At 46.3% G+C, this 15,383-nt stretch overlaps 1 protein-coding gene and 1 pseudogene across 2 annotated transcripts in view; one reads left to right on the plus strand and one right to left on the minus strand.

Moving 5' to 3' along the window:
• Positions 1–15,383, minus strand: part of SLC45A4 (solute carrier family 45 member 4) — a 344,296-nt gene that overhangs the window by 241,408 nt on the left and 87,505 nt on the right. The gene's annotated exons all lie outside the window — the stretch shown is intronic.
• LOC144827104 (large ribosomal subunit protein uL29 pseudogene) lies at positions 10,828–11,214 on the plus strand (annotated as a pseudogene).

Here is a 15,383-nt window from a genome sequence, read left to right on the forward strand (position 1 = left end):
ATAGTGTGATGGGTCTTTGCCTGGAGCCGGGAAAGGGGGATAATTTCCCGGCGCCGGCTCCGAAGCCGCTGTACCTGGAGTCGGGACCGTCAGCGCCGACAAAGGAACCTCTTCAGGCTGCTCCTGATCTTCTTGCTCTGGCTCGGCTTCACCTGGATCCGAAGAATGGACCGAATCCGAAGGACCCGGCGTCGGAGATCGAGAGACTGCGACTTCAGGAGACACTTCCTTCTCTGGCGAGACCGGATTTGAATGAGAAGGATCGACCTCACTACTGTGACGTCAAGGAGAAGATGACTTCGGCGCCGGTTCCTTATCAGAGTGACGCCTCGAAGAGTGCTTCTTTCTCTTATGTCTCTTCGACTTCGAATGTCCCGATGCCGACTTCGAACCCGACCTGGATTCGGAACGAGATCTCGACCTCAACCTCGATCTTCTCTTACTCGCCTTCTTATTCTTCTTCATCTTGGCAATAAATAACTTTGCTTCCCTTTCCTTTAATGCCTTAGAGGTCATCTTCCTGCAACACGCACATCCATCGACGTCGTGATCGGAAGACAAGCACCATACGCAATCCTTGTGCGGGTCAGTGATGGACATCTGCTTCCCGCACTCCCTGCAGGGCTTGAAACCAGATTTTCTCCCAGACATCTTCGAAAGGAAACGAGAAGGACAAGAACAACTATAATAACAATGTTACTACGGAGAGTACCAAGAAACCGTTGGCGTAGACGGCGCGGAAAAAAGGGAACTGACGTCATCACGCCGACGCGGCCCTATTATGGATCCAGTGACATCAGCGGGGTCGCGAGCGGGGTCGTACCCACTGTGACGTCGTCCATGACCTCGCCGGCCTGGAGAGCTACAAAAGTTGCCGATTGGCTGCTGCGCAGCGGATATTCACAAGGTGAGGAATCCACTGGCAGATGTATCTATCAGAATGGAGGGGACTGGATTGACAGAGTGTTAGAAAGTAGAATGGCATATAATGGAGCGGTGCAGAGTGGCTTAGAGTGGAGTTGCACAGGGTAGAGTGGGGTAGAACAGAGCGGCGTAGAGGGGCAAACAGTGGGTTGGCATAGAGTGGGGAGGAGTGGAGCACAGTGGCGTGCATTAGTGGTACAGAGTGGAGTGGCGTAGGGTGGTGTGCGTTGAATGGTGTAGACTGCTTAGAGTGGAGTGGGGTGGCATAGAGAAGAGGTGTACAGTGCTGTAGATTAGAGTGGCATAAAGTGGAGTAGCACTGAGTGGAGTGACGTATAGTGCCATTGAGTGACATAGTGAGAAGTAGCATAGAGTATAATGGAGTGGCAAAGAGTGACATGGAGTGGTGAAGAGTGGCAAGAGTGGAGTGGTGCAGAGTGGAGTAGAGTGAAGTGATGTAGGGTAGAGTGGTGTAGAGTAGAGTAGAGTGGCATAGAATGAAGAGGAGTGGAATAGAGAGGTGTAGAGTGGAGTGGCGTGGAGTGCAGTAGAGTAGAGTGGCATGAATTGGCGTGGTGTAGGATAGAGTGGAGTAAAGTAGCGTAGAGTGAAGTGAAGTGGAGTAGAGTGTCATAGAGTAGAGAGGTGTAGAGTAGAGTGGCGCAGTGAAGTGGCGTAGAGGAGAGTGGAGTGGAGTGACACAGAGTGGTATAAAGCATAGTGGCACAGAGTGGAGTGCCATATAGTCGCATGGAGTGGTGTAGAATGGAGTGGCTTAGAGTGGATTGGTGTAGGGTAGAGCAGGGTAGAGTAGAGTGGAGTGGCATAGAGTAGTGTAGCGTAGCGTGGAGTGGCGCACAGTACAGTGACAGAGTAGAAAGGTGTAGAGTAGAGTGATGTAGAGTAGAGGGACGTAGAATAGAGTGCTGTACAGTAGAGTGGCATAGAGTGTAGTGGTGTAGGATCGAGTGGTGTAGAGTTGAGCCGCATGGAGGAGAGTGCGGTAGAGTGACGTAGAGAAGAATGGATTGGAGTAGAGTGACATAAAGGGGAGTGGCATAGAGGAAAGAATGGAGTGGCGTAGAGTGGCGCAGAGTAGAGTGGCATAGAAGGCAATGGTATAGAGTTGAGTGGCATAGAGTAGAGTGGGGTAGAATAGTTTATAGTAGAGTAGTAGGCAAAGAGTGGGGCAAAGTAGAGTGGCATACATTGGAGTGGCGTAGCAGAAATCGGTCACTGACAGTGAATCCAGCCGTTCGATAAAAATAGAGATGGAATAAAAAAAAAAAAATTTTTAAAGTCTTGGTTAACACTAGGCCTAACTAAGGGCCCAATTCTTAAATACAGTCACAAAAGCGCACCCATGCTATATGTTCTTGCATTAGTGCAGATTTAAGGCTTTCATGAATTCACCAGAACTTACATAAGTAGGACAGGAAATCTTACTCCTATAAAATATGTGTGAAGTGCATTTTAGCAAGACCAAATGTGCAGTTGTTGATTTGTTTATGCAAAAATCTGTTGAGCGTTTACAAGTTCACTTTCCCTCCAACCACTTTTTTCTCAACTGTGAAAGAAGTTTGCAACCTTTTTAAGTAAGGGAAAAGATAAGATAAGAGCGGGAGAAACCCCCTAAAACATGTAAGTTAGTAGGTTTGCACAGACAGAGGATATTCCAATCCTGAAATCATTGCTTTCCGAAACTTCCAACCCCAGCATGTAGACGTGTGGAAAAGTAGCAAAATAAGGGAATTGCTAAGATTCAAACCCTACAGTATGAGCCCTGGCATAATTAGAGAGACTATTATCAGATATCTTATATAATGAGATTGTTGCCATCATTTGTTCCTGCACTACATGACACCAAAGGTATACATGGATTTTGTTTTAAAAGCGAAGTAGATTTATAAAGCAACCTGTACCATAGACAAGTAGATATTTAATTAAATTCCACACCCCTGTCAGCAGCATATCCAATGAGTTCCATTGCTTCCTCACTGCCAGCCATTTCCCCCTTCCACAGCCCTGGGTGCAATTCAGATGACTGTGTAAACAATGCCGGACTGGATAAGCCTATGAAGCTAGACCAGAAGAAACAGAGGCCAATGTGAATTGCCATTTCAAAGGAGCGGATTGAGATCCAGCATTTTGGGGAGACGAGGATTGGGGGTGCGAAGGAAGATGGCCACCTTCTAACTTGCTCTCTAAGAGGTGACTTAAAGTTCGCCTGCAGCGAATAATGCAACATCAAAGGTTACTGAGGAACCGCATCAATCTCACTTCTTAACAAGTTCTGAGGAAAATGGTGTGCAATAACAATCACGTACGATCAAATCGGCTGACCAACATCCACAGAGTGTGAAGTAGAGCCACGCCGCCACGAGTGTTGAGATGTGCTGGTGCTACCTATTCTCATGGTAAGTTGCCTCTTTCTGAAAAGAAAAGAGTCCTCCACAATGCAAACTCCCCTCCATCGTAAGATCAAACTCCCCATATCACAGTTGTGTCCTCAAGCCTCTCCAAGAAGCCTGCACAAGGGGGGAGCATGCTTGAGAATTATCGTAATCTGTTACTCCACTGAGGCATGATGGAGTCCTCAATCTTGGATTGGGACGCAATATACTTTTCTCTACCTGGCATAGATATGCGAAACTCCCATAATTCCTGAAGCCAAAGACACCCTGACCCCAACCAGAACCAACCAGGTACTGCACAGGGAGAAAATGACAATAAAACTAAAAATTATTTAGACATTCTTTCTGAACAAATGAAACAAGATTTTTCGAGACAGAGCAATCTCCTACTTCTCCTCTGGAACAGGGTACAGAAAATAAAATTGGTGGTTGCGAACAAGTTACCTACCTTTCGTAACACATTATCTGGTAGAGACTCTTTCTAGCTGCAGTTTCCTTACCTTTGAATTTCCCAGGCGTCAGGCTGGATCCGGGCACTTTTGCTAGAGCAATACCCCTTGCGCGCACCATCGGGTGGCTCTATTCGGCTCAGCGTGACATTGTTGGTGTCGCTAGCGTCCGTTATTACGTCCCGTCCACCTCTATAGGCGCCACCAAGGTGCACGGACATCAGTACATTTCATTATTTTTCGGATATCCAGGACTGGGACACCCCGTGCCAAGGCCATATTAGCAGCTTTTCCCCTGGTGGAGTGGGCCCTTAATCCCTCAGGGGCCTGCTTCCTAGCCAGGGCATAGCAGAGCTTAATGCCGAGAACAACCCAGCAAGAAATTGTCCTTTTCTGCACTGTCTGACCCTTCATAGCTCCCATGCACCCCACAAAGAGTTGGTTGTCCACCCAGAACTCTTTTGTGTAGTCAAGGTAGAAAGACAATGCTCTTTTTGGGTCCAGATGGTGGAGATGCTTCTCTTCTAGTGGGATGCTGGTGAGCAAAGAAGGTGGGCAACGAGATAGACTGATCCAGATGGAATGGGTAACCACCTTCGACAATAATGAAGAACGGGTGCGAAGCACCACTTTATCTGAAAAAGACATCATGTAGGGAGGCGTACAAGGTAGTGCCTGCAACCGACTCGCGTAAGCAGCCGGAGGGGACAACTGTTCAGAGGCTCGAAAGGACCGCAAATAAGAAAAGTGAGGACCGAATGTCCCACTGCGGCATAACAAGAGGTATGGGCAGAAACAAGTGAGCCAACCCCTTCAAAAGCCTATTTACAATGAGAGACCTAAAGAGAGAGGGTTGGTCTGTCAGCCGCCAAAAAGCGGATAGAGCAGAAAGATAACCCTTAAGAGTGCCCAAAGCAGAGCCCTGCTGGGCAAGGCTCAGAATGAATAGACAAACTGTGGAAAGAAAAGCAGAAACAGGGTCAATCAACCTTTCTGTACAGTAAAATACAAACTTCTACCAATGGCAGGCATATACCGTCTTAGCGGAGGGCCGCCTGGCCGCCAAAATAACATTGCATACTTCAGTAGGAAGGTCAAAAGCCATCATCTGCCGAAGCTCAAACTCCACGCATGGAGGCGAAGAGTTGACAGGTTCGGGTGGAGGACCCTTCCCTGCTGCTGCAACAGAAGATCCGCCAGAAGGGGCAACCTGATCGGAGAATTGATGCTCATTTTCAGAAGCTCTGGATACTAGACTCTCCTCGCCCAGTCCGGAGCCACAATGACTTGGGCCCGGTCGTTCCTGACCCACTTCAGAACCTTAGGCAGGAGTGGTATTGGCGGAAAGGTGTACAGCACGCCTGAGCTCTACTTGCGACGAAAGGCATCGCCAAGCGATAGCCGCCTTGGAAACTTCAAGGCGCAGTATTGTTGACACTGTGTGTTCTCTTCGGAGGGGAACAGATCTGGCCAAGGATCCTCCCACTTCTGAGAGAGACCATGCACCACCTCCAAATGGAGACGCCATTTGTGATCCGCTAGGCATCGACGGCCGAGTTTGTCCGCCCTAGCATTCAGAGAACCTGCCAGGTGTTGAACCACCAGGGTTATTCCCTGCTGTTCCAGCCATGTCCAGAGATGCAGGGCCTCTCAACAAAGGGTCCACGACTCCACCCTGTCCTGCATGTTGCAGCCCCAGAAGGTGGTGTTTTTGTCCGTAAACACCTGCACAAACTTCCCTTGACAGTGAGAAGAAATGCCTTCAATGCCAAACGAATCGCTCGAAGCTCCAATAAATTGATATGGAGCCAGAGACCACCTCTCCTAGATGGCCGCCCCATCCCAGAAGTGCCCAACCCTTCGAGCAAGAACATGAAATACTAGTAACACTCGATATTGTGAGTCTTTACTCCAATATTCTCCAAGAAGCAGGACTGAAAGACCTCCAAGTTTTCCTGGAGAAACGTGCCTAGCCACATAATGTGCCCACTGATGTTCTCCTTCAACTGGCCGAGATATACTTAAAATATAACTTTGTTACCTTCAATGACTTCCAATTCTTACAGGTAAAGGGGACCGCGATGGGGTGTTCTTTCGCCCCAGAAATGGCCATAATGTTTATGGCATTATTTTAAGACAAGTGAGTATATAACAAAAACCCGTACGATGGTCACATTAAAATGTGGCCTCATCATTCTATTGCAATGTTTTCATGCTTCGGAGAGGAAAAGATGAACAACTCAAAGTGTTTGTAACCTAGTTGAATAACCGGAATCCGAACATCCAGTTTACCCTCAACACCAGCAAACTGGAGATAAATTTCCTGGATCTTATGATCAGACATGACCAAGGGCACTTATACACCACCCTATATACAAAGAAGACTGACAGGAACACATTCCTTAACTTTGCACGTTTCCATCTGCGCAATTTAGGGGAGACCCTACCACTGAGCCAGTTCCGCAGAAAACGGCGTAGTTGCACCTGAAAGGAAGATTATTTTGACAACACTGCAGCCCTACTAATAAACTACTAGAAAGTAATTATCCCAAAAAAGCTGCTCAAAAAAGCTATGAAAAGGGTATGGTACACACCACGTGATTCTTGCCTCACATCAAGAAACAAGACAGAGAATATTCCTTTGGTTTGCGTTACAACCTTTTCAGGTATAACCAATGAAGTGCAAAAAATCGTTAGGAAAAACTGGAATACAGTGAAAAGCCTTGAACCATTTAGGCAGGTTCCTATCTTCGCACTCAAGAAGAACAACAGTATTAAAGACAAGCTTGTGCACGCAAACACGACAGTAAAAAAACCAGGAAATTTCCTTACAAACGATGTTGTCCTTACCACCGATTAAAGGGCACAAGAAATGCGTAAATTGTGTGTCATGTGACAGCACAATAGACAAGACAAAGTTCACTTATGGGAATAAGTATATAAAACATGAGGAATTCACAAATTGCAACACCCATACTGTTGTTTACTGTGTTATCTGCCCTTGTGCGAAAGCATATATATTGGCAAAACCAGCCAGCCAATAAAAAAACGGATCACCCAACATCGGTCTCGCTTCAAATGCAAGACGCCCAATGCTCCCATGGTTTCTCACTGCATCGAAAAGGGGCATGGCCCCAATGAAATAAAATGGACAGTGTTGAGACATGTAACTGGCTGTAACATTGAGAATCTCCTATCTAAATTAGAAGCTAAAACCATCATGTTCTTGGGTACGACTGAAAATGGCCTTAACGAAATGTCTGAACTTACAAACTGCGGATAAATGATTTTTTTCCCCTTAATTCCACCGTTTGTCTTTAATCATGGAGGCTTCCGAAAATCTAATCCAAAATGGATCAGCTAAAGGTATAAATCATGCATACATCGCCACGATAATAAACAAAGAGGAGCGATTTGCATATGCAATATTCAAAAATACAAATTTTATTTAATGAGTTTTATATAGCGCTGGCTAGACCCTTGGATATCAGAGCTCTTTACATTAGGAAACACAATATTACACAGTTAAAAACAGTTACAGTTGACATCGGTTATAAGAAAACACATTTAAGAAGTATGGAGGAAGGATAAACAGGGCGGATAGGGGGAAGGAGGGAGATAACGGCAGGAGAGACGAAGGAAGGTCTGCCCAATGTGCGGCAGGGTAGGTGACGGCCGAGGAGGGAATCCACAGCCCATCTTCCCTATAGCTATCGGGGTAGCTCCACCGGGCATCGGTCAGGTAGCAAGGTCTCTGCGCATTAGAAGGAAGGACCGGCCTTGTAACAACGAACTACAAGGATACAAGGAGTAATACACATGCGCTAGACTAAAGTCATGTGACATAAGAAACCAGGAAGTATCGGCCTGATGACGTCGCGCCACGTACGGACGGCACCCGCAAGGCAGTCGCGGACAGGAAATAATTCAACCCGAACTCCAATCCATTCTTAGCGTTCGTGATTTACAGATAGACGCGAGAACCAGAATCCCGTAACTTACCGAAGAACTTCAAATAAAAGGTATCTAGCCCGTGAATGCCTGGAAGCATGTTTCGGTAAACTCTTGCACCTAAAGCCTACAAAGGTGTAAAACAAACACCTGCTAGTACGGGGGAACCCCCAATATAGTTTTTGAGCACCACGAAAAGCATGGCCACTGTTTTATTTCTCTAGCAAGAGAACACCTTTCACCTTTCCGCATGCATCTAATAAGTTTGAATAACTTCACACCATTCACTCTGACTGTCATACTTAAGTCAAGAAACACTAGTTTCCGTTCGAGGGAATGCTGTGCTCTTTTATCCCACTAGCATCAGTAACATCCACCAAGCAACCAGAACTCCAGGCATGGCAAATTAAGATCATTTGCCTCCCCAATTACAAGAGACCCGGTAGGTGCACAGCCAGTTACCTTTAGAGCTCGGACTGAATACAGAAAGATGACACATAGTTGAGATGTTATCTTAATTTTATTCAAACAGGTAGAAAGCCACTGCAACCTCCCACTGCAATAGAAGACGGTACGTAAGGCACTAAAAAACATGAATATTCATGATCATAACGATTATGAGCACACACTAAAAGTAGTCATATTATCATTTTATACAGGTTAAATATGTCCAACATAATCAAAACCAGCCCTGAGGAAGACCTTCTTCTAAATAAAGTGTGTTGGTCCCACGTTTATAAGATCGAAGCACGTCGGCTCACATAGCGGCTCAGAGCAAACCAGGACAATAAAAGACTCTGTTTCATTCAGCCAGTAGAGCTGGAGTAGTCTGGCTTATCTACAAAAGCTGTAAAATAGTCTCTGACCCTTTGTAGGACCTTATTAATAGACAGTGCAGAGAACCAAGTGGCATGCAGTTCCAGCACTCCACCTAAAAGTAGGACACAAAGAGAACTAGGAACTCATAAAGTGTTGATATTACCCCAGTGTGTGAATCCACCAAACCACTAAAAAGGTTACATAAGTGAAAAATTAATTCCAGTGTATGAAGCAAATGAAACACTATATGGTATAAAGGAATACATGAATGTATTTATGTGTAAATAAGTAGAAGTCTGTCTAGTTATTCATATATTGTGTATATGTTGTATATAATTGTCATGGGTTTTTTTAAATACTGAAGAGATTTTGTTATGTATAAGGTGAAGGGATTCTTAAATAAAAACAAGTTTTTGAAGAAAAAAGATAAAATAAGGACGAAATCCCAGAGTCAATAAAAGGGACTATTGTGGCAGAAAGTTTATCGTGATCTATGGTGTCAGAGGTATTTTGTTTGTTGAAATACCATCCCAGAAGTGAAGCATCTGTCACGACTGTGAGATCTGGGTGAGGAAGAGAGAGGGGCCTGCTGTTGACCCAATCGAGATTCATCATCCATCACTGCAGATCTCTCTCAGTTCCTTCCGAGATCTGGACCACGTTGGTGAGATTTCCCCGATGCTGTGCCCACTGGAACTTCAGGTCCCACTGCAGAGCCAGCATATGCCACCAGACATGCTTTACAAACAGGATGCAGGTGCCCATAAGACCCAACAGCCTCATAGTCAATCTCAGCGAAATCCACTGGCCTCCCAAGTCCCCAATACCAGTCTATCTGCTCTGTAGAAACATCCTGGTGTTCGAAAGGGTCTATAGACCCCTCTCAATCCTCTCCCGAGCCTAAAACATCATTAAAATGTTCAAGCAACAACATAGAACTCTTGGGTTCTATCGGCATAGGAATTGGGGTCAACCGACGCCGTTCCGACTCCATGACGTTGGGGATAAGGATGGGGCTGAAACCACCTGTGGGCGTCGGCAACCCTGAAGGCTCTGACTTCAGGTCCAATGCTGGAGAAGGTCGCGTTGGCACAACCTGTGCTGTCCATCCCAGATCTGAGATCGGATCCTTGAGGCCCCACCAGTGCCGCGGCCAGAGCTGACGACATAGAATCTGATGGGGCCCCTTCCAACCCCAATGGGCCAGAGGGCTCACCAGAGGGGTTGGCACGCTCGAATAAGCGGCGCATTGCCTCGTAAAAATCTTTTATCTGAGCGGGGGTCGCACCAGGTCCAGGAAAGGGAGGCGCAAAGTTGACCTATGCTCCGGCTCCGCAGAACCGTGCCTAGAGCATCGGTGCCCCTTACCTCGTTCGGCAACAGATGACAGTCGAGGTGAAGATGAAGCCCACTTGGACTTCTTCTTCTTGTGCCTCTTCCCCGAGTGTGACGAAGAGTACTTGGGGCTCCGGAAGCGGTCTTGCGACCTCCTCTTCTTTGATCAGGACCAGGACCTCGGCAGATTCTCGTTGGATGGTGTTGAGTGCCAGGCTGGGCCGCATGGAGCTTCATAGCCCGCACCTGTAAGGCCTTTGGAGCTATAGCTCGACAATCCGAACGCGACTTCGAGTCGTGGTTGCGCTCGAGACACCAGAGGCAGATGAGGTGGGGGCTGGTTACAGACATCAGGCAGTGACAAGCACTGCACAGTTTAAACCTTGACTTCCTCAAAGACATCCTCGCACACGATGGAAAACAATTCAGAAGTCGCCAAAAAGTAAAAAAAAAAAAGGCCTGTCAAAAAGCGACAGAGGGGTAGCTCTTCCCGGATCAGCACTTAACTGGCACGGAAAGAAAAAACTGACGTTCGCGCGCCTGGGTGGTGCCTATATAAGTGACTACGACGTCATAACCGACGCCGACACGTTGAGTCGAATGGAGCCACCCGACAGCGTGCGTAAGGGGTATTGTTCAAGGAAAAGTTTCCGGATTCAGCCTGACATTTGGGATGTTTAAAGGGAAGGAATCTGCAGCTAGAAGTCTCTATCAGACACATAGATTCAATTATTCATGAAGTATGCTCCCAATAGCTGACCCATGTTCCCTGCTGTGACAAATAGACCACCAAATCAAGTCCTTCTTCTGACATGGCCATAGTCTGAGACAGAACGTGTCAAGACTCCATGCCACCACTACCTCAGGTCGCATCCAACAATAAAAAAATAGAGTTCTATTACATAGCACCTCTCCGGTGGCGGTTCGCAGCAAATATGGCAAAAATCAAAGCCCTTGATCTGCGTGATAAGAAGGAAGATCTTCTAAAGCAGCTTGATGATCTCAAGGTCGAATTGTCGCAGCTGCGGGTTGCTAAAGTGACTGGTGGAGCTGCATCCAAGCTGTCCAAGATCCGGGTTGTCCGAAAATCCACTTCCAGAGTCCTCACAGTCATCAACAAGACACAAAAGGAAAACCTGCGAAAATTTTACAAAGGCAAGAAGTACAAGCCCCTTGATTTGAGGCCCAGAAAGACTCCTGCTTTGCGCCCTAGACTCAAAAAAATACGAAGAGGGTTTGAAGACCAAAAAACAAGTCAGAAAAGAACGTCTATACTCAATGCACAAATTTGCTGTGAAAGCTTAAATGTGTTGTACAAAATAAAGGCTTTGTGGTTGAATAAAACATAGTGCAACACCTCTCACAACTGTCCTATTACTTTTACCCAGAATTAGAGACGCTAGCTTTGTTAACCCTGGAGAGGAACAATTTAGATGGTGCCACAGGCCCACAAGTTTTTACAAATGTCATTTCCCAAAAGCGGCCTAGTCAATCGATCACTGATGCCTCTGTTAAAGCATCGACACAAGGTTATAAGCACCAACCTACTAATCAACAAAGGGGAGAGAAAGGGTAATTCCACCACAAGGGTGGGGAGGGAACTCCTGGTCCCCTGGACTGAATATATAACAACAAGTGGAGGAGTGCCCTCGTGGAGGTTGATTACAACCTCAGAGTTATAAGGTGCTTTTCTTGTACCCCGAATAAGGGACAGCCTTTGTCCTTAGAAGACCCCTCACTCACCAACCTAGTTGGTGACATGCTTCATCATCGGGGTCCCACCCAGACAGCCGAATGCCATCTGGGTGTGCTGCGACACCTGACTACAGTGGAGCTGGTTTCCGTAATTTTTATATGTGCAATTAACTTAAAGTGAGTGTGTTTAAAAATTGCCCAATACTACCCACTCATGGATTTTATTCCGGAGTGATTGGACAATGGTTAAAAAACAGTGGGACACCTATTGCCTGATTAGGTAGGCTATTGGTGTCGATAAATACGTGTGCTAAGATGAAGAAAAAGTTTAAATGGTCTACATGTTTCAACCTATGTGTAATTGTAAGGTTTTCGTCAGGACCAGGGTGGGGGAATCTGGGTGGTGTACACACACTAAGGTGTACCCTGCCCTCGATTCCTTAGTGTAGAAATCACAAACTATGATTAGTTCAAAAGATGTTCTTCTCCTTGATTCTGGAAAAAACTTAAAGCGCTCGAATTACGGGCTTCATGGGTTCCGACTTGCCGTGGTGCAATCCACGATTTGCGATAGGTAGCACAGCAGCGGAGAGCCTGGACGGTCTCTGGCGGGAACCCGAAAATGCAGGATGCCGCTGCTGTGCTACCTATCGCAAATCGTGGAACCTACGATTCAGTATTGCCTACGAATCAGGCAATAGGTGTCCCACTGTTTTTTAACCATTGTCCAATCACTCCGGAATAAAATCCATGAGTGGGTAGTATTGGGCAATTTTTAAACACACTCACTTTAAGTTAATTGCACATATAAAAATTACGGAAACCAGCTCCACTGTAGTCAGGTGTCGCAACACACCCAGATGGCATTCGGCTGTCTGGGTGGGGCCCCGATGATGAAGCATGTCACCAACTAGGTTGGTGAGTGAGGGGTCTTCTAAGGACAAAGGCTATCCCTTATTCGGGGTACAAGAAAAGCACCTTATAACTCTGAGGTTGTAATCAACCTCCACGAGGGCACTCCTCCACTTGTTGTTATATATAAGCACCAACCCCCAAAATGGCCACTGGGCCCTGCAGACACCGATATGGCATAACATGAATCTTCTGACAGATGGGAAAGCGATTCTCTGGCCTGAATGGGAAATGAAGGCCATTAAAAACTTGGAACACCTGCTTATGGATAACAGTCAGAATTGTTTTCCAAAAGTTAACAGAAATCCATCTGGATCCTAATCAGATTTGGAGATATGTACAGCTCCCACAATGCTTACCTAAAACGTCTCATACTGGTACCACGTCAGTTACCCCATCAACCACTTTGTGTTACAATTTTTGCTTCACACTACAACCAAGAACTCATAACTTTCCATTCCATTCCAGCACCTTCTTCTAGTCAGTTTCACTAGGCCTCCTTTGAGTCCCTTATGGAACCCACTTTGGTCTCCAGATGACATCTGCTCAGCTAACTTGGCGACATTTTTTAACAGTTTCCTTGAGTCAGACATTGTGCTGGTACCCTGGAAAACAGCAGTGGTTAAACCTTTTGTGAAAACGCCTACACAAAGCCAGTGAATATGAAAAAGTACAAGCCAATTTTCCTTCTCCTCGTGAATAAAGTAGTGTTCAACAAATTACAAAGTTTTCTTGAAAACAGTAGCAGCACACAATTAGTTGTTGTATGCATGATGGATGACGTGTAGAACATTTAATGGCGGTGGTGTCGGGACACTGATTTGGCTGGATTCATCAGCTGCTTTCAACATCATTGATCATCCTATACTTGACCCAAAGATATTGGGTATCAGATAGCTTTACATGAGCACCAGTTACAAGGACACATTCATTTTTGTTATGCACTGGGAGATTAAGTGATTTGCCCAGAATCACAGGATGTTGAGCATCATTGCCGAGACTAGAACCTGGTTCTCCAGATCTAAGATCGACCGCCCTAGCCCGTTCGGCCACCTCCAAGCTTGCAGATTTAAACATTCCTGGGGTTATCCTTAAATGTTTCAAGTCTTTTTTGGAAGATCTACAACAATTTGTTGCTCTACCTCACCATCAGGCACTGCCTGAATAGTAACATAAAAGAAACATTGCGCTAATATTGTGGTTGCCCTGAAGAAATGACAAGCCACTGTGATTACTTGCTTTGGACATCACTCAGTCTTTCCAAATCTTCGACTGGGTGGCAATGGGTCAGATAGCAGTTAGTGAATGTCGACAAACTCAGGAGTTTGAAGTATGTCCACCCCATCTCTTGTGTGGAATGTATTGCTGCATAGACGCTTCGCCTTTGAGGGGGGAGATGCTTCCCCTTTGAGGATAGGTGCAACGTTTGGGGGCTGTTTGAAGGACTTTGCAGGACTCTGAGGCCCAGGAGACTGCGGGGCCAACACCGCCATCGAAGCTCCGCCCCCACATCGTCATATCCTTATAGGTAACAACCTCTTCCCGCCCCACGGGACGCGCGCGGGTGGCGCCGGGCTAAGCCCGGGCAAAGGGCGGGCAGTCTGTGGCAGTCCGGGGCTGAACGGGGCCGGGCTGGGCCATAGACCCTGGCCAACAGACATCGGCGTAGCCCCCCACTCTACATATAGTGAGACTTTCCCACATACTTGGTTTGCGTATAACTGTTGTGTTTCTTTCACAGCCATGTGCCACTAGGTGGAGGTTTGGTGCATAGTGTATATTGTGCGATTTATGAGAGCTTAATTTGTTTTTTTCAAATTTTTGTGTGATTAGTCTTTAAACATGTCTAAACACATTGCCCCACCTGCGCTTGGCACCTTGGACAACTATGTAGTTAAGGTTGTTAACAAAATAAATAGTGAAAGGCGACAGTCGTTAGGATTGAGTAGCGACCCTTTACCCCCCATTATGCACACTTCTCCCGTCGTATTGGCACAGGATGATTGTAGCAATTCCAATAATCTCGATGTATCTGACAGGGAAATACCAGAGTTGTCTACTTCTACCCAAGTTGGGTTGGATGATTTTATAGATACCATAGTACAGCATCCTCCGACCCCTGCGACTAGAGCGGTTAGAGCATGTAGAAAAGCTCAGACTAAACGCGGGGGCACCCGCACTATCAGGAAAAAAGTAGCTACACCCCTTAAGAGCCTAGACAAGGCAGATGATGCTTTTGTGGAAGCTGGCACCGTAAAGCTGGATGATGAACAACTTAATCACCTAGTCAGTATTATTGACTTAAAGATAAAGGGTGTCATTAAACCCCTAGTGGCAAAACTTGATTGGATGTCTGCGGAGGTTAATAGATTAGGTGGACTCCTGAATAAGTATATGGATTCAGTAGGTAGCTTAACTGCTCCAGCCAAGAATAGTAGTGAACACCAAGTTCTCCCCCCTGGGAGTGGTGCATGCGATAGAGAGATACCGGCACCTCAAGTGACTCCCCAGGGCGTAGCACCTGTTATCCCATCGTTAGTGTCAAAAACCTCTAGAGCCACTCAGGGTGAGAAACAGGGTCCCCGAGGTCCAGTGGGGAGATTAAGCCCACAGAGACAGCCCCCCAAGAGAGAGTTGTCATTACACCTACCAGTAGAGGCATGCCCTCATACAATAATCCTTGCGTATGTTCCCAAAATTGAGGGCGGACAAAATGAACATTGGACTTCACTGAAAAATAAAGCCCTCCATTATCTGTCCAATAAAAAAGTTTTGAGAGAACATTTGGATAACAACTTCAAGATGATCAGAAGGGTGCGGTGGGTGGGTAAGTCCAAGAAAAGCTTAGGAGGCGACTGTGTCGTCATAAGCTTTAGATCCCCCA

Source organism: Lissotriton helveticus, chromosome 4_1, assembly GCF_964261635.1.
Source record: "Lissotriton helveticus chromosome 4_1, aLisHel1.1, whole genome shotgun sequence".
In the NCBI taxonomy this organism is placed as follows: domain Eukaryota; kingdom Metazoa; phylum Chordata; class Amphibia; order Caudata; family Salamandridae; genus Lissotriton; species Lissotriton helveticus.